Source organism: Rana temporaria, chromosome 8, assembly GCF_905171775.1.
Source record: "Rana temporaria chromosome 8, aRanTem1.1, whole genome shotgun sequence".
Lineage (NCBI taxonomy): Eukaryota > Metazoa > Chordata > Amphibia > Anura > Ranidae > Rana > Rana temporaria.
In genome coordinates, this window is record NC_053496.1 from 112,241,384 (window position 1) to 112,263,933 (window position 22,550).

General features: G+C 42.7%; 1 long non-coding RNA gene across 2 annotated transcripts; it reads right to left on the reverse strand.

The window, feature by feature from the left end:
• Nucleotides 1-1,703: 1,703 nt before the first annotated feature.
• Nucleotides 1,704-2,566, reverse strand: LOC120908967. 2 transcript variants are annotated; one of them, XR_005741203.1, is made up of 4 exons: nucleotides 2,480-2,566; nucleotides 2,225-2,323; nucleotides 1,912-1,980; nucleotides 1,704-1,791 (listed from the first exon to the last, which is right to left on the reverse strand). It is a non-coding gene; the product is annotated as an uncharacterized LOC120908967 (long non-coding RNA). The 2 variants fall into 2 exon arrangements; XR_005741202.1 differs by having other exon boundaries at nucleotides 1,912-2,323.
• Nucleotides 2,567-22,550: the final 19,984 nt, after the last annotated feature.

The window sequence follows — 22,550 nt, forward strand, 5'->3', positions numbered from 1 at the left end:
CCTTAGGTGAACTTGGCAAAATTATTACAGACAAATGGGGTGGTGTCAAGAGGAAGAATTCCCTGCGAACTAAAAGAGCAAAGATGCATCCATTCAAGAGCGAGGATATGAAACATCTAGAGTCGGCTCCTCTCATTGACACAGCCCTAATGAGATTAGTGAGGCACATCACGCTCCCACTGGAGGACACCGTTTCCTTTAGGGATGGCTTCTAGAGGAAGATCGATACCGACCTCAAATAGAGTTACATTACGGCAATTATGGCCTGTAAACCAGCCCTGGCCCTTGCAGCCCTGTCCAAAGCGATGGAGGCCTGGATGGATGACGGGGATGCATCCTTAGCAAGCGTCTCTGAAGAAATGGCCAGGAGTTCACTGGTACATGAACTAAAGTTGGCATCAGTCTTTCTGGGGGAGGCTTCTTATTTTTCACCTTAATTCACCTGGTGGCACAAGTCATGCTCTGGCTATTAGAAGGAGCTGTGAACTCTGAGCATGTAGCCTTTCATTCCACAGAGACAGTCCTGACCCCTTCCTCCTGCCCCCTGCTGTTGATATAATTTCCTCTTTTCTGGTTCAAGCTGGACAGCATGGAGCTGAACACTTCCTGGTATTCCTAAATGTACAGTGATTCAGCACATAACACCAGAACCTTTCCCAGCTACCCGGATTGTGCGAGGAGCCTGTGGGACGCAGTAAAACTGCCAGGACTACATTCTTAAGATGAGCATGACTTATATCTTGTAAGTGTTTTTAATCCTGTGCAATAAATGTTACTGTTTTAATACTACACTTAGAGAAGCACCGGCAACAGAGGCTGGGGTGCTCATTACCGATCAGAAGTAGCCCAGGGCCAATTAAGTTTTCCATTCCATAGGATCATTTTGAATGTTCTTGAGCTCCAGGCAGCCTTCTGCGCCCTGCAAGCCTTTCACCACTTAACGGTGGGAGCCTCAGTTCTCCTAAGACTGGACAACACAACGGCATTCTCATACATCAAGAGGCAGGGAGTCTCTCAATGCTAAAGGAAGTAGAGCCTATCCTGTCTTGGGCCCAAGTGAACTTGGCAAATCTGGCAGCTGTCTATCGCCCTGGAGATCAGAACATTCAGGCAGACTTTCTTTCAAAAATATCTCTGGACAACAACAAAAGGACTCTCCACACCAAAGTCTTCTATTGGGTCCTGTCCCTGGGAGTCATTCCGGAGGTAGACCTATTCGCCTCCCCGTATATTTTCAAACTGGAGAGGTACTACAAGAGGTGCCGTTGTCCCCAGGCCTTTGGGGAAGATGCCCTGCCAGATTTCCTGGTGCAAGGGACAACTCTACATCCATGCTTGGTCCATCTGCAACTGATGGCTTGATTTTTAAAAGGGAAAGGCTGAATGCACTAGGTTGTAAAACAAGGCCATCTCCATTGGAAATATGGTCCAAGATGTGTAGATTCACCCAAAAATAAGGCACCTAATCCCAATTAGATAGATAAAGTTTTTTCCAATGGGAAAGGGAAGGGGATAATTTGCGGTGCGTACTTTAGCAAATTGATAGTGATGAGAAAGCACAATTCTTGTTAGAAAATTACAAAAATGCTTTATTTATGAATACAAAACATACAATACAATAGTTTAAAAGAAAAGTGGACAACCAGTTTGTTGATTTGATTCAGTGGATAACACAGCATCAGTCAGTTGTAAATATGGATGCAACTGGAAAAGGAAATCGCATATACCCTACATGTTTCGCGGACTTCCGCTTCTTCAGGGGAGGGAGCGATATCCAGTCAAAATATGCAACTGAAAGGTATATATACAAGCATTAACCAGTAAAATATGATACACATTCCAATTGCTTAAATCAGATACAACATATAATGGTAAAAATGGTTCCAAAGTTTAAAGACCACACTATCTTACCCACGAGTTGCCCACAACTAGCGACAAACACAGAAAACCGCCGAGGTGAAAATGGTCATGTGCATGATCCTGCAAATGAGCAGGAAAAGTTTGAAAATGGTCACAAAAGGACAGTCATATAAGGGTTAACATGTAAGTGAGACAGAGGGAAAAAAAAAAAAAAAACACACCATAGCCAAAGCAATAGGGATGGCTAGGGGTTAACATATTATTATCTGTGAGATATATATGTATTTAAGACATAATGACCAAAATATTGGTTAACTTAGTTTAGCAGTAATGACTGTGAGACCATAAAGCATAAATGACTTACATATATAACGGTTTATGGGGTTAAAGACCAGGGACATCAATGAGCAATCCAGCTGCAGTGTTAATTCAAGGAAGGAATCATGTAGATTTCCCAAAATATCTGTTTAAACGATAACAATTGGCTACAAATTACAAAGGTGTCCCTGCCTCCAAACGGGGCAACCATAGAAAAAGATAAAAATAAAATAAATAAATTGTATAAACATTATCAAAACGGAGCCGAGATTATTTAGAAATTGCAAAAAAATACACATACCTGTATAAGATCTATATAAGGATCGCAGGCAGTGTTGCAAAGTCACAATAAGCTTAGTGTGTATAAAGCCAGAAGAAATCAGCTGCTAGATCCAGGAGGGGAACTAAAGAGCATACACAGCAAGCATAGTTGCAATTAGATGGAGTGAAATCTAGCAGTGTAGTTGTAGAGAGATAACACAAAAGGAGTTTAACATACCTGCAAAGCATTAAGGACAAGAGTGCTCACTGAACATATGACCCTGCGGCATTCTGCACTGAGTGTGCAGCAAAATGCCGTTTAAATAGGCTGTCCTAACCCGATGTGTGACGTGTAAGCATCACATGATATCGGGTGGGCCAATCACAGCTGAAACAAGTCCCAAAGCAATGCGTGCAATACACCTGCAGCGTGAGGAGGCTTGATGGGATGACAGGTGGAATGGATCAAGCAGAGAGCTCACTATGTCAAAACGGTGGGGAGAAAATTTAACCCCATCAGTGGACAAGTGGGCTCAAGAAAGTATGTGTGACAATGCACACAGCAAACAAGGCAAGCTGATCACAGATGGACAGGGGCTGTGTTGTCAGTATTACCGACAAAAAAGGAAGACTGCTAACGACATTGCATAGGGGAAAATCAGCTGTGGTAAGGGGAGTGAGTGTGGAGGCTAACACTAAACTCCCCGAGCGCCCTTGTGGCCAATAAACAAACTGCACAATTGGCCATACCAAGGAGGAAACTGCGACACATCGCCAAATGTGCCCAAAACAGTGGAAAGAAAATTGAAGCCCAGCCCGATATCCACTATCAGGTTGAGGGCCTCAAAACATTGGATGTGGCCAGAAAACTGTGGAACCATTAAATTAGTACATATGATTGAAGTAGTTTGTGTAGATGTTATAGATATTATATATGTAAAAAACATATGACTATAGAGCTGATTTTTGGTTGAAAATAAAATAAAAACAAATAGTTCATATAGTATGGTTACAGTGTACCTACTATAAATTCATAATTCAACAATATAATTCAACAATGTTAAAGGAACAGGATGTTATCCTGTATCCTAAGAAATGCCCCAGTTAATTATGCATTGAAAAGAGGGAAAGAGTAGATTGGACAAAAAAAAAAAAAAACAACAATAATTATATAGAATAAGGAGAAAAAAAAAAAGGAAAATGGGGAAATTCATAAAGAAGGAGAGAGGGGGTGAAGAAAAGGGGTATGCATACATATTGATCCGATGAATGGAAACAAAAAGCACCGACCAAAGTTGGTAAGGGGGGGCGACAAAAAACAAGAGCATATAAGGACCAATATCTTTACAGGAAGGATTTAAAGCTCAAATTCTCATTCAAGCCAGGGTATCGTGTAGCTTGGAGACTATAAATCCATCGAGCTTCTGATTGTAATAGCGCTGAATCCACACTGCCACCCCTAAGATCGGGGGGGATGTGATCCAGAGCCATAAAGGTAAACACCTTTGAATCAAAGTTGTGAGAGGTGGCGATATGTGAACCAATAGCAATAACTATTTTCTTTCTAAAGATGGGTTTAATGTGGTCACCAATTCTTATGCAGAAACATCTTTTGGTCTTTCCCACATAGAAACAACCACATATACATTGGGCAAGATAAATCACTCCCAATGTTTGACATGTCACTAATGTTTTGGTTGTATGCCATTGACCATTAGGCAGTTTAAATTTTGTGTAGTTAGCTACATAGGGACACATATCACAACCACCACAGGGTGCAGTGCCTCCTCTGCGGGAGATCTCTTTTGAAATGTCAGGAGTCGGGAAAAAATGACTTCGAACAAGCCGGTCCCTGAGTGAGGGAGCCCTGCGATAAGTGACTTCTGGGTAGTTCTGCACAAATTTGCTTATATTGGGGTCAGCGCAGAGTAAGGGCCAAAATTGTTTGAGAATATTTTTTATATCTCTGTGCTGGCTGGAATAGCGGGTGATAATGCGCACAGTGTCCGGTTTTTGGTTGTTATACTTAGTTTTTTTGGGTCCTTTAGAGAAAATGAGAGAACTCCTTTGTTGTGGTTTAACTCTATTGTAAGCTCTTTTAAGGCATCTATGGCTATACCCTCGTTGCCTCAATCTGTGATACAGATTGGTTGAATGGATCCGAAAATCCTCATCCCTACTGCAGTTACGTCTTATACGTAAATACTTGCTGTGGGGGATGCTATTCACCAGTGATTTAGGGTGAGCGCTTCCTGCATGCAGGATCGTGTTTCCTGCAGTGGGTTTCCTATAGAGGGAAGAAAAGATCATGCCCTGTTCATCAATGGACACCGTCAGATCGAGAAAATGAATCTCCGTGCTGCTGTGGTCCATAGTGAACCTAAGGTTAAATTCGTTGTCAGATATCGCGGTGACAAAATCTCGCAATTCCGATTCTGTTCCTGTCCAGAAAAGGAGAACGTCATCGATATATCGATACCAAGAGACGACCTTGTCCAGAAATGGGGCAAGGTCGTCTCTTGAAAAGAGGCTTCTTTCCCACCCCCCCCAGGTACAGGATCGCAACCCCCTGTACCTGGAGGTAGTGGGAAGAACCAAAGACAAAAACATTATGTTAAGGCTATCTCCATGTTGATGAATGCCAGAAGAGCAGGTACCTATAGAGTCTACCAAAGAATTTGGTCAAAATTTGAAGACTACATTTCCACCACTGCAGGTTCTTGCAATAACCCGAAGATACAGGATATCCTATGCTTCCTACAATCAGGGTGGATCTTTCCTTATCATTGCTCTCTGCAATGTCTGCCTTCACGGCATATCCTGGGCTACACACCCTCTTACTTTGCAGTTCTTTAGAGGAGCAATAAGGCTCAGACCTCAGAGAAAGCCAATATTTTCCAAGTGGGACCTTCCCCTTGTCCTGGACTTCTTCTCAGAAAGAGAGATGGAACACAAAGATCAGTTCTTGATCAAGGAACCTTCCCTAAACGTTGCCTCCCTGGTGGCCATAACATCGGCCAAGAGGGTCTCTAAAATTTGCTCTCTGGGATACAAAAAGCCATTCCTAACCTTTTTTTCCTGACTGGGTAGTTTTGGTTTCTATGTGGAGTTCAAAACCCAAAGTATCATCTGTCTTTCACGAAAATCAGGTTGCTCTTCCAACATTTACTGTAGGTCAGCTGAGGACTGTAGTGTTCATCCTGTGGGAGAAGCTCTGAAACAGTTTCTAGAAGCAACAGCTCCTTTTCATCAGTCTGATCATCTGTTCATTGTTTTTCAAGGAAAAAACAAGGGTTTGAGTGCCTCTTCCAGATCTATTGCAGTGTGGATTGTTCAGGCCATTCAGTGGGCCTATAAGGCTAAGGGCTTGGGCCCAGATTCACAAAGGAGATACGACGGAGTATCTCAGATACTCCGTCGTATCTCTCAGAGTATCTATGCGACTGATTCATAGAACCAGTTACGCATAGATATCCCTAAGATCCGACAGGTGTAATTGTTTTACACTGTCGGATCTTAGGATGCAGTACCGCGGTCGCCGCTGGGGGGAGTTTGCGTCGTAAACCAGCGTCGGATATGCAAATTAGGAGTTACAGCGATCCACGACGTTTTTTCGCGTTCGCTACGTCGCCGCTAGTCTAGTTTCCCGTCGCAAAGTTAGTCGTCGTTTTGGGTGCCTTAACTTTAGACAGCAAACGTATTGCTGTCTAAAGTTTTGCCGTCGTTCCCGCGTCGAAATTTAAAATTTCACGTCGTTTGCGTAAGACGTCCGGGAATACGGAAGTACGCTACGCACGTCGCCGATCGCAAAAATGACATCAGTTCGCGCGAAGCACGGCAGGAATTTCGAAATGGAGCATGCGCAGTAGGTCCGGCGCGGGAGCGCGCCTAATTTAAATGGTACTCGCCCATTCAATTTGGACCGCCTTGCGCCGGACGTATTTACGATACACCGCCGCAAGTTTCCAGGTAAGTGCTTTGTGGATCGGGCACTAAAACTGAAAACTTGCGGCAGTGTAACGTAAACGGCTTACGTTACACGGGCGCAATTGTACCTGAATCTGGCCCTTGATGCCTAAGAAGGCATTTACCACTCATTCAACCAAAAGCGTTTCTATACCATGTCTTCTATTAATTTTGGTTTGTATATCCTGTCTGTTGATGTTGCCAATTAAACCCTTTGACTAGAAATTGCCCACTCGGTTGTGTATGGCTAGTTATTTCCCATATGTAGGCTGCCATGGAGACTGTCAGGAAAACTAAAAATTTCCTATTAAAAACCTTCCCATCATTTTCCATTCCTGATGGAGTCCATGGCAGCAGGAGTTCCCTCCCATTGGCTGGATTAGGTTAAGTTACAGAACACGGCCTCTGGCTTGGGGGAAAAAGATTTATGGAAGAGGGGTCCTTTGAATATGTATGAGTGGGTGGGGTTAATCCATATGTAGGCTGCCATAAAGTCCATCAGGACAGGAAAATTACGGTAAGTATTTGATAGGAAATTTTCTGTTTTCTCTAACAAAATTTAAAACTGATGATATGGCACCCTCGGTTACGCATAATAAAACCATCCACAAATATACCCTGAAATATGGGCTCACAACAAACCACCCTAATTGCAAGAACAATTTAAATACAGAAATGGGAAGAGAAACTTCTGTATCACAAAATATACAAGTAGTTTGTTGAGGCCATTTCAGGGTATATTTGTGGATGGTTTTAAAATATCAGCAAAACAGGAAGTGATAGAGTTCTCTAATGGTGAACTCTATCAAAAACTAAGGAAAAAAAGTTTTGTCTGGACTTTCACTTTAAGGATATATTTTGAGTCATCTATTTCAGTACAATGCTCTATCAGTTTCAGGTTTAGACCCCTTTCACACTGGGGCCGCCCATGCATTAGCTGTTTAAGCAGTGCTTTTCAGCTGCTAGCGGGATGCTTCTAACCCCCTCTAGCGGCCAAAGAAGGGGTTAAAAACATCTGCGTTGCAGCGCTTCCGAAGCAATTTTCAGGCACTTCAGAAGCGCTGCCTATTCTTTGCAGTTTTCAGGCTCTTTAAAGGCGCTATTTCTATCGCTAAAATGCATGAAAAATGCCTCCTTGTGAAAGGGTCTTAAGTAGCTTTGCTGTTCTAAATCCTTTCAGTTGAGAATATCATTTGCAAATGGCTAATCTTCCACATACAAAACATTTAGTAAATCATAGCACAAATAAATTGATGCAATAACTATAAATATTCAGTGGCATTACTTTACTAGCTTAGATTTAATACAGACTTTTTTCTTATAAATAGGAAACCGGTTCAGATTTACTCTTATTAGTTTATCACATTTATCTGATATACAGCTTGTTACTATTTTAGGTTATATCTAAATTATCTAAGACTTTTTTTCTTATAAATAGGAAACCGGTTCAGATTTACTCTTATTAGTTTATCACATTTATCTGATGTACAGCTTGTTACTATTTTAGGTTATATCTAAATTACTTTGTCAATTGTATATGTTTTTCAGATTGAAAAACTGATTTAGAATGGATTTCCACAAAATGCTAATTGGAATTCAAAGAACAATTGCTATACAACTTTTTTTTTAGATGAGTTTTATTTTCAAGTAGCTAAAACGTGTCATTTTCTTCTATTAATACTGTAATTCATTTATCCAGATCACACTGAAAGGCACAATCTACAATAAAGAGAGCACTCCTGAAAAAAAATATATATATATATATTAAACCCCGTAACTGTAAATGGTTAATACACATAATGATTGTATTCTGAAAGTGATTTATTTATTTATTTTCATTTGTCTTTATTTGTATTTTATTTCCACATTTACATGTAAACCAAGTTGTCCAGCAAAACTGACAGCAACAGAGTTTGGGACAAACAACAACACTGCCAGGGTTTCCATAGTCATCTTTATATACAAGGATTAAACAATTCTTATATACCCTTTGTGGGTAATAGCAATTTTAGTAGGATCCCAGAGTTAAGAGTTAAGCCTGGTATGTTTAAACAAAATGTGGGGAAATTCAATATAGTGTACATAAAAGTGGCAACGACCCCAACCTACAACTAACCTGTGCGCTAAGTTGCACATGGAAAGACAACACACATTACAAACAAACACAAGATTTCCTGGCACACTTACCAGCCTGCAAAACAACTAAGTTGACCTTGTCTAACAATTATGTTAAAAACAGAGAGCTTACTTGCGCCGGTGTTTCGAATGCTCCTGATTCAGGAACCTCGATACGCCGACTGCAGCCTAAGGTATGACTAGCATAAGGCTCTTATGCCAGTCATATCGTAGGCTGCATTCTTACGATGGGGGCGTTCCCGTAGTGGTCAGCGTCAGCGCAAATTGCATACTAACACTGATTCACTACCCTACGCGAGCCTTGCGTACGCAGTTTACGTCGTTTGCGTACGTCGGGTTTTGCGTAAGGCTGCTCCTGCTAATAGCAGGGGCAGCCAATGCTATGTATACCCGTCGTTCCCGCGTCGCGAAGTTTAAATTTTACGTTGTTTGCGTAAGTGAATCGTGAATGGCGCTGGACGCCATTCACGTTCACTTTGAAGCAAATGACGTCCTTGCGACGTCATTTGCCGCAATGCACGTCGGGAAAGTTTCCCGACGGAGCATGCGCACTACGTACGGCGCGGGAACGCACCTAATTTAAATGATCCACGCCCCCTACGGGATCATTTAAATTACGCGCCCTTACGCCGGGCATTTTTGAGGAGCGCCCACGCAAATTACGTGGCTACTGCTTCGTGAATGAAGCGTAGCGCAAATAATTTGCGGGGGCGCAGGGCAAAAACCGGACGCTGCGTCTCCGTAAGAAGTGCGCAGCGGTACCTGAATCTGCCCCTCTGTTTTTAACATGATTGTTAGACAGGGTCAATTTGGTTGTTTTGCAGGCTAGTTGGTAAGTGTACTGGGAAATCTTTTGCTTGTTTGGAAAATTCAACATAGCCCTTATGACACTTTCCTCGTGCTATGATCCTTTAAAATGGCCTATAACAGATTAAAAACTCTGTGCTGCTATTTTTGGCATTTTAACCGACACATGTAGCAAATTTAAATAGTTTTTAATGTGTCATTTTTACCAAATTATGCTTTTACTGCACTAAATTCAAAAAGATTTACTTCTATCTATGAACAGAAGGTTAGTATACAGAGGCGGGCATGTTTGCTACTGCTACTTCTTCTTCTCCCCATCTGTCACTGTTTTTTTTGTAAACAGTGATGCCGAAAGTGAACAGAGACTGATGGGGAAGCAGAGTTCCCCACCAGAGTTACTTTTGCCTTGTGATTGACAGCAGGAAGTGGGAGGATTAAATAGCCGTTATCAGGTAACTATTGGCTTTGGACCCCCCCACCACCCACCGACTGCTGACAACTGAAGAAGAGCAGAGCTGATGGGGAACTAGTGTCTTTGAACCCCTATCAGTCTCCGTCTGCTCAGCTTCAAAAATCCGTGGCTGCTGCACTGTGAGGGAGCTCAGCAACACTGAAGATGGAATATCTATATGGAAACTCTGGTCTCAGAACACCTCTGCACACAATGATTGCCCCAGATTCATGTAAGTGCTCTCAACAGATACATAAATCTATAGCCTGCACTGACATTTGTCATTCTGTGGCATGTTGAAATGATGTCTTAGACACTTTTTATGATTTTGCCTAAATATATTTTGAAAAAATGCATTACCAGTGGTTACTTTTGGGAAAACGCTATTGCTGGAACAGCTGAGATTATAGATCCATCCATGCTTCTTTCATCCTATGTTAAATTTAGGTTTTCCAGGTTTGTAACATTTTAAAGGAAAACTTTTTTAAACTAATAATTGTATTATGGAGTTTGATTAAAATAATGCCTTATAAGTACATTTATCTTCAAAACTCCTGTGTAAATATCCACCATTTTCCATATTTACATGATCTACACATATCACATTGTCACATCATATATGAAACTCGTATTAGTCCTGTTCACTGTGAATTTTTACCTACGTAGTTCCATAGTTGGTAAGGTTGACTAAAGATGTCAATCCATCCAGTTCCTTGTCAAAAAAAGGTTTATTGATTACACAATAAAATGAAAGTACATTGTCACATACACAAGGATATATATAAATAAGCTCTTTTGTTAACCACTTCCTTACTGGGCACATAGACCCCTTCCTGACCAGGTGAAATTTCAGCTTGTGGCACTGCGTCACTTTAACTGACAATTGCGCGGTCGTACGACGTGGCTCACAAACAAAGTTGACGTCCTTTTTTCCCCACAAATAGAGCTTTCTTTTGGTGGTATTTGATCGCCTCTGCGGTTTTTATTTTTTGCGCTATAAACAAAAATAGAGCGACAATTTTGAAAAAAAAACAATATTTTTTACTTGTTGCTATAATAAATAGCCCATTTTTTTTAAAAAAACATTTTTTTTCTCAGTCTAGCCGATACGTATTCTTCTACATATTTTTGGGGGAAAAAAATAAAAAAAATCGCAAGAAGCGTCTGGTTTGCGCAAAAGTTATTGCACTTACAAAATAGGGGACAGAATTATTATTATTTTTTATTATTTTTTATTTTACTACTAATGGCGGCGATCAGCATTTTTTTCGTGACTGCGACGTTATGGCGGACACATCGGACACTTTTGACACATTTTTGGCGCCATTCACATTTATACAGCGATCAGTGCTATAAATATGCACTAATTACTTTATAAATGTGACTGGCATTGAAGGGGTTAACACTAGGGGGTGAGGAAGGGGTTAAATGTGTTTCCCTAAATTGTGTTCTAACTGTAGGTGGAGGGGGGGTGACCGATCTATGTCCCTATGTACAAGGGACACAGATCGGTCTCCTCTCTCCCCTGACAGGACGTGGAGCTCTGTGTTTACACACAGAGCTCCACATCTTGTCACTGTAGCTGCCGATCGCGAGTCCCTGGCCGACATCACGGCCGCCAGGCACTCGCATCGGCATCTCAGCGATGCGGCGAGCACGCGCGCGCCGCCGTCGGACGCGCGCGCGCCCGCGCCACTGGATGCGCGCGCAGGCCGTGTTTTTACGGCCTGTTAGAGATTGAGAACCACCCCGCGGCCGTATAAAGTCGTACGGCCGTCGGGTAGTGATTAAACAATAAAAATAATATATGTAGGTAACATAGTATGTTTTATTTGTGTTAAACTTCATCACACACAATTAATTAATTGCTCTATGTTACTTTATCATTTTAGTATTAATATTGTAACTATTAATACCTAACAAAGGTTATCCTAAAAGACTTTGGGGCAGATCCACATAGATCTGCACCCGTGCAGCGTATCTGAGATACGCTACGCCGCCGTAACTTACATGGCTTTGGTTCGAATCCAGAAAGAATTTGCGCCGTAAGTTACGGCGGCGTAGTGTATCTCTCGCGGCGTAATGGCGCGGAATTCAAATGCGGCGAGTAGGGGGCGTGTTTAATTTAAATGAAGCGCGTCCCCGCGCCAAACGAACTGCGCATGCGCCGTCCCTAAATTTCCCGCCGTGCATTGCGCTAAATGACGTTGCAAGGGCGTCATTGGTTTTGACGTGAACGTAAATGGCGTCCGGCCCCATTCACGGACAACTTACGCAAACAAAATAAACATTTTAAAATTCGACGCGGGAACGACGGCCATACTTAACATTGCGTATGCCACCAGATATCAGCTTTAACTATATGTCGAAAAAAGCCGAACGGAAACGACGTAAAAGAATGCGATGGCCGCTCGTACGTTCGTGGATCGTCTGAAATAGCTCATTTGCATACTCGATGCAGATTACGACGGGAACGCCACCCAGCGGACGCCGAAGAATTGCATCTAAGATCCGAAGGTGTGCTAAGACGTACGCCTGTCGGATCTAACCCAGATGCCGTCGTATCTTGTTTTGAGGATTCAAAACAAAGATACGACGTGGGAAATTTGAAAGTACGCCGGCGTATCACTAGATACGCCGGCGTACTTTCTTTGCGGATCTGCAAATATATATATATATATATATGTAAATCTATCATGTATTGATAAAGAGCTGATATAGATAAACAAATGTTATACATTAACTTAAAAATAAAATAAAAAAGAAAGTTAAGAGAAAAAGGGGGGAAAGAAAGAATAGTGAGAGAGTAAGTTCACAAGGTTGGTCCAGGTACCAGGGCGTGGTTCAGTAGAGTTATTCCATGTATAGTTATACGGTTTTGTTAACCACTTAGGCCCCAGACCATTTCGTTGCTAAAGGACCAGGCCCCTTTTTATTGATTCGGCACTGCGTTGCTTTAACTGACAATTGTGCAGTCGTGCAACGTGGCTCCCAAACAAAATATATAGAATAGAGCAAGGGTCTCAAACTGGTGGCCCTCCAGCTGTTGTAAAACTACAAGTCCCATCATGTCTCTGCCTGTGGGAGTCATGCTGGTAACTGTCATTCTTGCAATGCCTCATTGGACTTGTAGTTTTGCAACAGCTGGAGGGCCGCCAGTTTGAGACGCCTGGAATAGAGCTTTCTTTTGGTGGTATTAGAGCGACAATTTTGATTTTTTTTAAACTATTTGCTATAATAATTATCCCCAAAAAATATATATAAAAAAACATATTTTTTCCTCAGTTTAGGCCGATACATATTCTTCTATATATTTTTGGTAAAAAAATTGCAATAAGCGTTTATTGATTGGTTTGCACAAAAGTTATAGGCCCGGATTCATGTAGCACTTACGCTGACGTATCTCGAGATATGCCGCGTAAGTGTAAACGTGCGCCGTCGTATCTATGCGCCGTGCCCATAGAACTAGATACGCCTGAAAATAGGCTTCCTCCGACCGACGTAACTTTCCTACGCCGGCGTATCTTGGGCGCATATTTACGCTGGCTGGCTCATTGCAAATATGCAAATGAGGGAGATACGCCGATTCACAAATGTACTTGCGCCCGTTGCAGAAATATATGCCGTTTACGTAAGGCGTACGTCCGGCGTAAAGTTATTACACCTAAAGGAGGCGCATCCCATGCAAAGGTATGGACCATGGAACATCCGTTGTATTTTACGTTGTTTACGTTGGACTACGTGAATAGGGCTGGGCGTAGGTTACGTTCAGTAATTCAACGTATCTTAGGCATTGGTTCCGACGTGATTCTGAGCATGCGCACGGGGAAGCGTCTACGGGACGCCGTTCATTCGGCCCATCATTTGCATGGGGTCACGGTTCATTTAAATGGATCACGCCCACCGTCCACCTACTTTGAATTAGGCGGGCTTACACCAAATAATTTACGTTACGCTGGCGCAAAGTAGGGAGCAAGTGCTTTGTGAATACTCTGCTTGCCTCTCTGTGTTACGTCGGCATAGCGCATATGAGATGCGCTACGCCGGTAGAAAGATGCGCCGATCTACCTGAATCCGGGCCTTCGTGTCTACAAAATAGGGGATAGTTTTATGGCATTTTTATTAATATATTTTTTTTACTAGTAATGGCGGTTATCAGCGATTTTTATCGTGACTGTGGCGGACACATAGGACAATCTTGACACTATTTTGGGACCATTGTCATTTTTACAGCGATCAGTGCTATAAAAATGTACTGCTTACTGTGAAAAATACACTGGCAGTAAAGGGGTTAACCTGTAGGGAGCGCTGAAGGGGTTAAGTGTGACCTAATGAGTGATTCTTACTGTGTGGGGGCGTGGTTTGGCGTGTCACGTCGCTGATCATCGTTCCCTATGACAGGGAACAGACGATCAGTGACAGTCTGACTAGGAAGCATGGGGAGATGTTTGTTTACACTTACCTCTCCCTGTTCTTCAGCTCTGTGACACAATCGCGGGAAACTGGCAGTGATCGGGTTCGCAGGTCCCATGGGCGCGGTCACGGATTACCCGACTGGGTCACGAGTGTGCCATTCTGCCGACGTACATCGGCGTGCGGCGGACAGCAAGCAGTTAAATACTGTAATCAGTTACCATGGCTGAGGGACTGAATCAATAAAATTTGAGGGTAAATTAGTCTTTATCCATGGGTTCCACATTTTCTTGAATTTCGGAATATTGTTACCTTCAATAGCTGACATTTTAGCATGGGACATTGCAGAGTTCTTAGTTTCAGCCAATGCCAGCATTGGTGATTTTCATGCTTTCGCCATTATTTGCTAAGAAGCGGTTGAAAGTTGAACAAAAAACTTAAATTGGAAGAATGTTAGATGATCTGGTTTCAGATTAAGTAATGCTATGGCAGGGTCTGGTGCTAGCGGCTTTTGGAAAATTTTGGAGGCCAGTTCAAAGATTTTCCCCCAAAAGGATTGTGCTATTGGACATGTCCACCATATATGCATGTGTGTACCTGTATCTGCACAGCCCCTGAAACAGAGGGCTAAATGATTGGGAGTGTATTTAGCCACTCTGGCAGGTACAAAATACCAGCATGTTAGGACTTTATAATTTGCTTCCGTCGCTGTAACATTGGGCGAGGAAGATTTAGTAGTTAACCATATTCCGGACCATTCTGCATCATCCAGCTTTCCCAGATCTTCCTCCCACTTCTGGACATATGTTAATTCATCAGGTTTTGAATTAGTCAAAAGTTGTGTATACAGAGATGATATCATTTTTGTAGCAAGTGGGTCATTTTTGCACATTGATTCAAAAGTGGAAAGGTGAGGTAAGAGCGAGTCAGCATTTGTGAGGGGTGCGAACAAGTTATTTATTTGTAGATATCTGAACAGCTCTGACTGCAGTAAACCATAGCTTTCCCTAAGTTCCGGGAAGGATTGGAATGATTTAGGAGTGAAACATTCATGGTGCATTAAGAGTTTGGCATTTGACCAGGCTTTAAATGGTTTTGGTTAAATACAGCTGGGTAGAAGGCAGGATTTTTGAGGAAGGATAGTAGGGGACTATGTTTTAAATGTAGTTGGTATTTTGTTTTCCGGCTGTCCCAAAGAGATAGAAAGGGCCAGATCCTCAAAAGGGATACGCCGGCGTATCTACTGATACGCCGTCGTATCCCTGTTTCTATCTTTGGAACTGATCCACAGAATCAGTTTCCAAAAGATAGGCAGAAGATCCGACATGTGTAAGGGACTTACACTGCCGGATCTTAGGATGCAGTACCGCATCCGCCGCTGGGGGCATTTCGAGTTGAAATGCCGCTTCACGTATGCAAATGAGCACATACGGAGATCCACAAAGCGGTTTAGCTTCGTGAAATCTCCATAAATACTTACGTTGCAATCGTAAAATTAGGGCTGCTTTTACAAAGTGTAAACTGTTTACACCTTGTAAAAGTAGACCCTTCTTACCCGCGACACTGTTATTTTTTTTTTTTTTTTTTTTTTTCCCGCCGTATCTTTTTTTTTTTTCAACGCAACTTTTTTTACCCGGCACGATTCTCAAAACTCGGCGTAGCGTAAAAACGCGCTATGCACATCAGGAAAATGACGTCGTGAGCATGCGCAGTAGGTCCGGCGCGGGAGCGCGCCTAATTTAAATGGGACTCGCCCCATCAAAATAGGAACGCCTTGCGCCCGACGGATTTAAGTTACACAGCCGAAAATTTCTAGGTAAGTGCTTTGTGGATTGGGCACTTAGGTAGAAATGTTGCGGCAGTGTAACTTAAATCAGAATATTTAAGTTACGGCGGCTCTTTGTGGATCTGGCCCAAAGTATTTAGTTATAGGGTTGCTTAGTGTACAACGGTCTATAGCAGCCGTCACTAAATGGCGGCCCGCGGTCCGAGTCCAGCCTGAGTGACACTTGGCAGCTCTGGTTTGCTGGGACCGCGGGTTTCCCCAGCAACCAGTGACGCTGCCAGTGTGCGCCCGCCCCCTGCTCCTCACCGCAGGTCTCAAAAGTTTACCAGCGCATACGGCCGCGAGTAGGGGCGTGACGTCCCGTTCCTCCCCCGCCCCCTGCAGCACGCAGTCCACTACTGGCTCTCACGTCACTTGCGTGCCCCGCCCTCTGCTGCTCCTGGTTCCCGGGTCCACTCCTGACTCTCCTTGCGAGTAGGGGCGTGACGTCACGTGTGCGCCCCACCCCCTGCTACTCGCCCCCGGCTCCTTATCTTGGAGCATCTGCCCCTCCTGCATTCTAGGTATGTGGCATGTTCATAGTTAGTGATCACTATTAATGGACATATTTTTTATTGTCAACACTGCTGGGCATATGTTAAAGGTCACGCTGATGGGCACTTTTTTATGTTAAGGGGTACTCTGATGGTCGCATTTTATTTTAAGGGGCACGTTGATGGGTATATTTTTAATGTACACGCTGATGGGCATATTTTGTTAAGAGGCACACTGATGGACACATTTTGTTGTGCCCATCAGAGTGCCCCTTAACATAAAATATGCCCATCAGCGTACACATTAAAAATATACCCATCAGCGTGTCCCTTAACATAAACATTTTGTTGTGCCCATCAGAGTGCCCCTTAACATAAAATTTGCCCATCAGAGTGTCCCTTAATGCAACCTTTTTGGAAGGAAGTTCACCGACTCACTAACCATATTACCACCTACAACCTTGAATTCTCGCCAGCACAGTTTCTGCTCCACCACTCCAACATACCACCAAATACCTACATTCGGTCCCTAGCCATGCACCTAGTCAATGCAGCGAAGCTCTGTATCCCTGCAAAATGGAAATCACCAGAACCCTCAACCTTGTCTGACTGGTTCAAACGTATACATAAGACGGCAGACATGTAGGAACTGATACATCAGGCACATGACACACCGTCTAAATATACCGAAATCTGGGCTTGCTGGCTACATTTTGCCACAACAGATGAATACAGGATGTCCCCATGTTGATGGGGACAAGGGCCATATCCCCAAAACCCTTGCCCAGTGGTTGTGGGGGTCTGCGGGCGGAGGGCTTATCAGAATCTGGAAGCCCCCTTAAACAAAGGGGACCCACAGATCCCGCCCCAATGTGAATTCTCAATCTCCAGCGATGTAATCCATTCTCGATCTCCAGCGTTCTTGATCTTTGTTAAAGGGGGCTTCCAGATTTCAATAAGCCCACTGCCCACAGACCCCCACAACCACCGGGCAAGGCATGTGGCCTTGGACGGTTCAGGAGGGGGGTGCTCTCTCGTCCCCCGTCTTTTCCTGCGGCCTGCCAGGTTGCATGCACAGATAAGGGTCTGGTATGGATTTTTCGGGGGGAACCCCACAGCATTTTTTTTTACATTTTGGCGTGGAATTCCCCTTAAAATCCATACCAGACCAAAGGGTTTGGTATGGATTTTTAGGGGGGACCCCACGCCATTTAAAAAAAAAATGGCGCAGGGTTCCCCTTAATATCCATACCAGGCCTGAAGGGCCTGGTAATGGAATTTGTGGGACCCCCACACATTTTTTTTTGTTTCAATTCATTTCAATGACTTTTATCTGTATTGCCGGGACCCGAAAATTCATTATAGCCGTGAGTAGTTTGAGGCCCCGTACACACGACCGGATCTGTCTGCTGAAACTGGTCCGACGGACCAGTTTCAGCAGACAGATTCGGTCATGTGTAGGCCCGACCGGACAATTGTCCGGCGGATCGGACAGTTTCCAGCGGACAAATGTTTCTTAGCATGCTAAGAAACCTGTCCGCTGGAACCATGTCCGTCGGACATGTTCAGGCGTCTGTACAGACTCACCGGACATGTCCGACTGATCGCCATCCCTTGCATGCGTCGTACTGAATCGACGCATGCGTGGAAGCTTTGAACTTCCAAGGCCGCCCACGTCGCCGCGTCATCGTCGCGGCGATGGCGCGGCCATGTCCCCGCGTATTGTTTACGCGCGGATTTCTGTCTGATGGTGTGTACAACCATCAGACAGAAATCTTCGACCGGACATGTCCGCTGAAAACGGGCCGGCGGACCGTTTTCAGCGGACTGTCCGGTCATGTGTACGGGGCCTGAAATGCCTTTTTTTCCTTTAGAAATGTCATTTTATGCAGAGACTGTTATAAACACGGGAAGCATATGCTACTTTACAGGCATACTATAGACACCCCCCCAGGTATGAAATGTAAAAGAATTTTTCACTTTTATTGTTTCACTTTAAGCATTATTAAAATCAGTGCTCTCGAAAAAAATGACTGCATTGATACATGTCCCCTGGGGCAGGACCCGGGTCCCCAAACACTTTTTACAACAATGACTTGCATATTAACCTTTAAAATGAGCACTTTTGATTTTTCATGTTCGTGTCCCATAGACTTTAACGGTGTTTGCGTGTTCGAACTAATTTTTTGCCTGATCGCTTGTTCTGCTGCGAACCGAACCGGGGGGTGTTCGATTCATTCCTAGTTGCCAGCCAGTCGTGTGAACTGTCAAATCAAGTTTCTGATATTCACACAAAGTCAAAATCCTCCTTGTGTCTCAGCAGCTCCAGTTCCTCCATTTTGTTAGCTACCTTAGCTACATGCCTCTAAGTTATGTACAGATACATATTATTTCCTCCTTGTTGTTATGTGGCTCTTTTGCCAACCCATGGTTTTTCCAAATGCACAGATAGGTAAATGAAGAAAGAAGTGAAAATGACACTAAACTTTGGTTCAAAATTCAAATATGTGTTGTTGACATTTAAAAGAAAAATATCTTCTATTGCTTGCAGGCTCCTCCAGCGCTCCAAACTCTCTTTGTTTTTGCAGTTGTGATCTGAATTTCTGTTAGAGAGTGGCTACTTTAATTGTCTATGGTCCCACTCTATGAAGGAATGTGACCACCCTCTCTTGCTCCCAATATGGGCTATGCATTATGAAATGTGTAGTGCGCATAGAGCAGTGCAAATGACTGCAACTAACATGCTCTGCTCGTTCCAAACAAAAGGAAGTAAAGGGTGAATTTTTGGTTTTGTGTTCACATTAAATCAAACAAATACTTGCATCTGTTTGTTTTTTTATGCATGATCTACCCTTGCGAATTTCCAAACGTCTCAAGAAAAGTTCATGAGTATTTGTGCTAATACATGCATAACGGAATTTGTTTGCTTTCCAGAGTGTATCGTGGAGACATAATTTGTCCTGCCAATTTTTTAATGGTGCAGGCTGAATTAGCATGCTATAATTGTCATGAAGACTGCCAAATGAGGATACTATCTGTAATAGAATAATCTTTATGGCACATGGGGATGAACTGGAGTTCTAAACAAAATACTAAATTATATGTACAATGTACAATACATGTGATTTGAAAGCAATTTAGCTAATATCAAAGTGCCATCATATAGTACAAGTACATTTACAATACAGGTACAATTATATTCTCTTCAGTTGCTAGTAATGAGATATTACCCCACTGCTTTAGTAATCTGTTTGACTGCTGAACAAGTTTTATGAGGACAGGACTGGAAAACCCTTGAGTATTATTTATTTCCATGATAGCTATAGGAATAGTTTAACACATAATTGGTTATGTCTTTACATTTTTGATGGTGCCTCCCCAAACAAGCATTTCTAGCATTTATATTATTATGAAAATATCCTGAATTACTACATACGTATGGAAGGAAATATTTTACAAAAATCATTTGACATTTGAGTTATTGGTGTGATAATAAAAAAAATGTTGAACGACTTAAAAGGATAAACATACTGGGCCAGATCCACAAACAAATTACGCCAAGTATCTATGGATACGCAGCATAATTTTTAAAATGCCCCGTCGTATCTTTGTTTTGTATCCACAAATCAAGATACGACTGAATCTGGGCTCGATCCGACAGGCGTCTTAGTACGCCGTTGGATCGTAGGTGCATATTTACGCTGGCCGCTAGGTGGCGTTTCCGTCGAATTCCGCGTTGAGTATGCAAATTAGCTAGATATGGCGATCCACGAACGTACGTCCGGCCGGCGCATTTTTTTTCCGTCGTTTCCGTAAGCTTTTTTCGGCGTATAGTTACCCCTGCTATATGAGGCGTACTCAATGTTAAGTATGGCCGTCGTTCCCGCGTTAAATTTTGAATTTTTTACGTCGTTTGCGTAAGTCGTTCGCAAATAGGGCTTTGCGTAGAATGACATTCACGTCGTAACGTCACGGCTTGTTGTGGGTTAATTTCGAGCATGCGCACTGGGATACCCCCATGGACGGCGCATGCGCAGTTAAAAAAAACGTTATTTACATCGGGTCAAGACGTATTAACATAAAACACGCCCCCATCACATACATTTGAATTGCGCGCCCTTACGCCGCCTAAGTTACACTACGCCGTCGTAACTTACGGCGGGAATTCTTTGAGGATACAAAAAAAAGCTATAAGTTACGGCGGCGTAGTGTATCAGAGATACACTACGCCGGACGGATAGAAGCGCCACGCTTCGTGGATCTGGCCCCCTGTATCTCTGGCTTGGGTGTGACATTGAGGGATAACTAAGGCCGCGTACACACGGTCGTTCCAAACTGATGAGAATGGTCCGACGGGCCATTTCCATCGGTTCACCGCTGAAGTGGCCTGATGGTCTGATGTGCGTACACACCATCGTTCCAAAAACCGTTCGGGTCAGAACGCAGTGATGTCAAACACACGACGTGCTGAATAAAACTAAGTTCAATGCTTCTAAGCATGTGTCGACTTGATTCTGAGCATGCGTGGGTTTTGAACCAATGCTTTTCTGTACTAACCATCGGTATGGACCAATCGGTCCATCGGTTCGATTTTGAAGCATGTTTGAAAATTTTGGACCGAAGGAAAACAGACCGATGGGCTATACACACCGTCGGTTTGGACCGATGAAACTGAACCTCGGTCCATTCTCATCGGTTTTGTCCGACTGTGTGTACGCGGCCTAAGAAGGGATCATAATTATACTTGTTTTAGCACTGAGTACACAAATATACACATCTTGCTAACATTGCCTTACACCATCATTTTCAACCCTTTGAAACTGCCAGGGATAGTCCCAAGAGTTGGAGGGGATAACATAAAATGTTCTCTTGTATTCTAATTAGATTAAAAGCTTACTTTTATGCAAGAGATGTGTTTTGATTAAGGATTATAATATGCAAGAAGTATTCATGTTTCAATGTGCTAGACATGCCATAGGATATTCCATGTTCAGTGGCTAAAAGAGGACTAAGTCTGACAAGCTCACAGACTTGGCAAGAAAATTGTTCTAGAAATCATTCTAAAATATTGATAGGACCATTTTCATCCCTCTGAGTTGCTTCAGATTTGTGGGCCATGAACTCCATAAGCCATTGAAATATGTTCACAGGAATGCTACATTATGCATTTTTCAGTGTGAACTGATGCCCTGATTTTATTGTTACATTTGTTGCCTTTAATCCTAAATTCAATTAGCTGCTTTGATTTTTTTTTGCCAGACATCCTTTTAAAGTTGAAAACAGGGCTAACAGCTAAACACATACGGTAGTTAAAATGAAAAAAAAAAATTGCCTTAAAAAGGGTTTACATTTGTTGTCTTTAACCCAGTTTTGCCATGATACACTAAGTACACAGAAAAACAGCACACAACTAAGGTACAGTGACTTTTTATTGAATAGCTTTTATTTTCTAAAAGCTAAAACCTCTATTTTTTCATCTCCTAATACTGTCATTTAATTCAGTTAACCTTTTTACATGCATAGCCTACAGCACAGACGTGACTTGAAAATACAAGACCAGATCATACTGAAAGGCATAATTTACAATTAAGGGAACATTTTCAAGAAAAATATTGTAGTCTAATAACTGTAAATAGTTATAAAGGTCTGAATAAAGAATGATGAGCGCAAACTGAAAATCTAAAAGTGAATATAAAGACAGTCCATAGGGGACTGATAACAATCAATAAAGATATGCAGTGAATTCAAAATTAGTGAAATAACCCAAAACTGATAATAAATCCAAAAATAAAAGTCCAAATATATAAATCAAAGTTTGGATAAATCAATCTAGTGTGCCAGTGATAAACAAAACTTCTGCACTTCGGGCATCAATGTGGACAATCTTGATAACTCTTTGCTTAGCCTGGGCTCACAGTGCGCTTACCTCCAGACACTAGGTCATGCGTGTCAACGAAATCCTCCCAAAACTGGAACAGAATCCAAACAGTGGGTAACACGTGTTGCACTGAATCTTCCC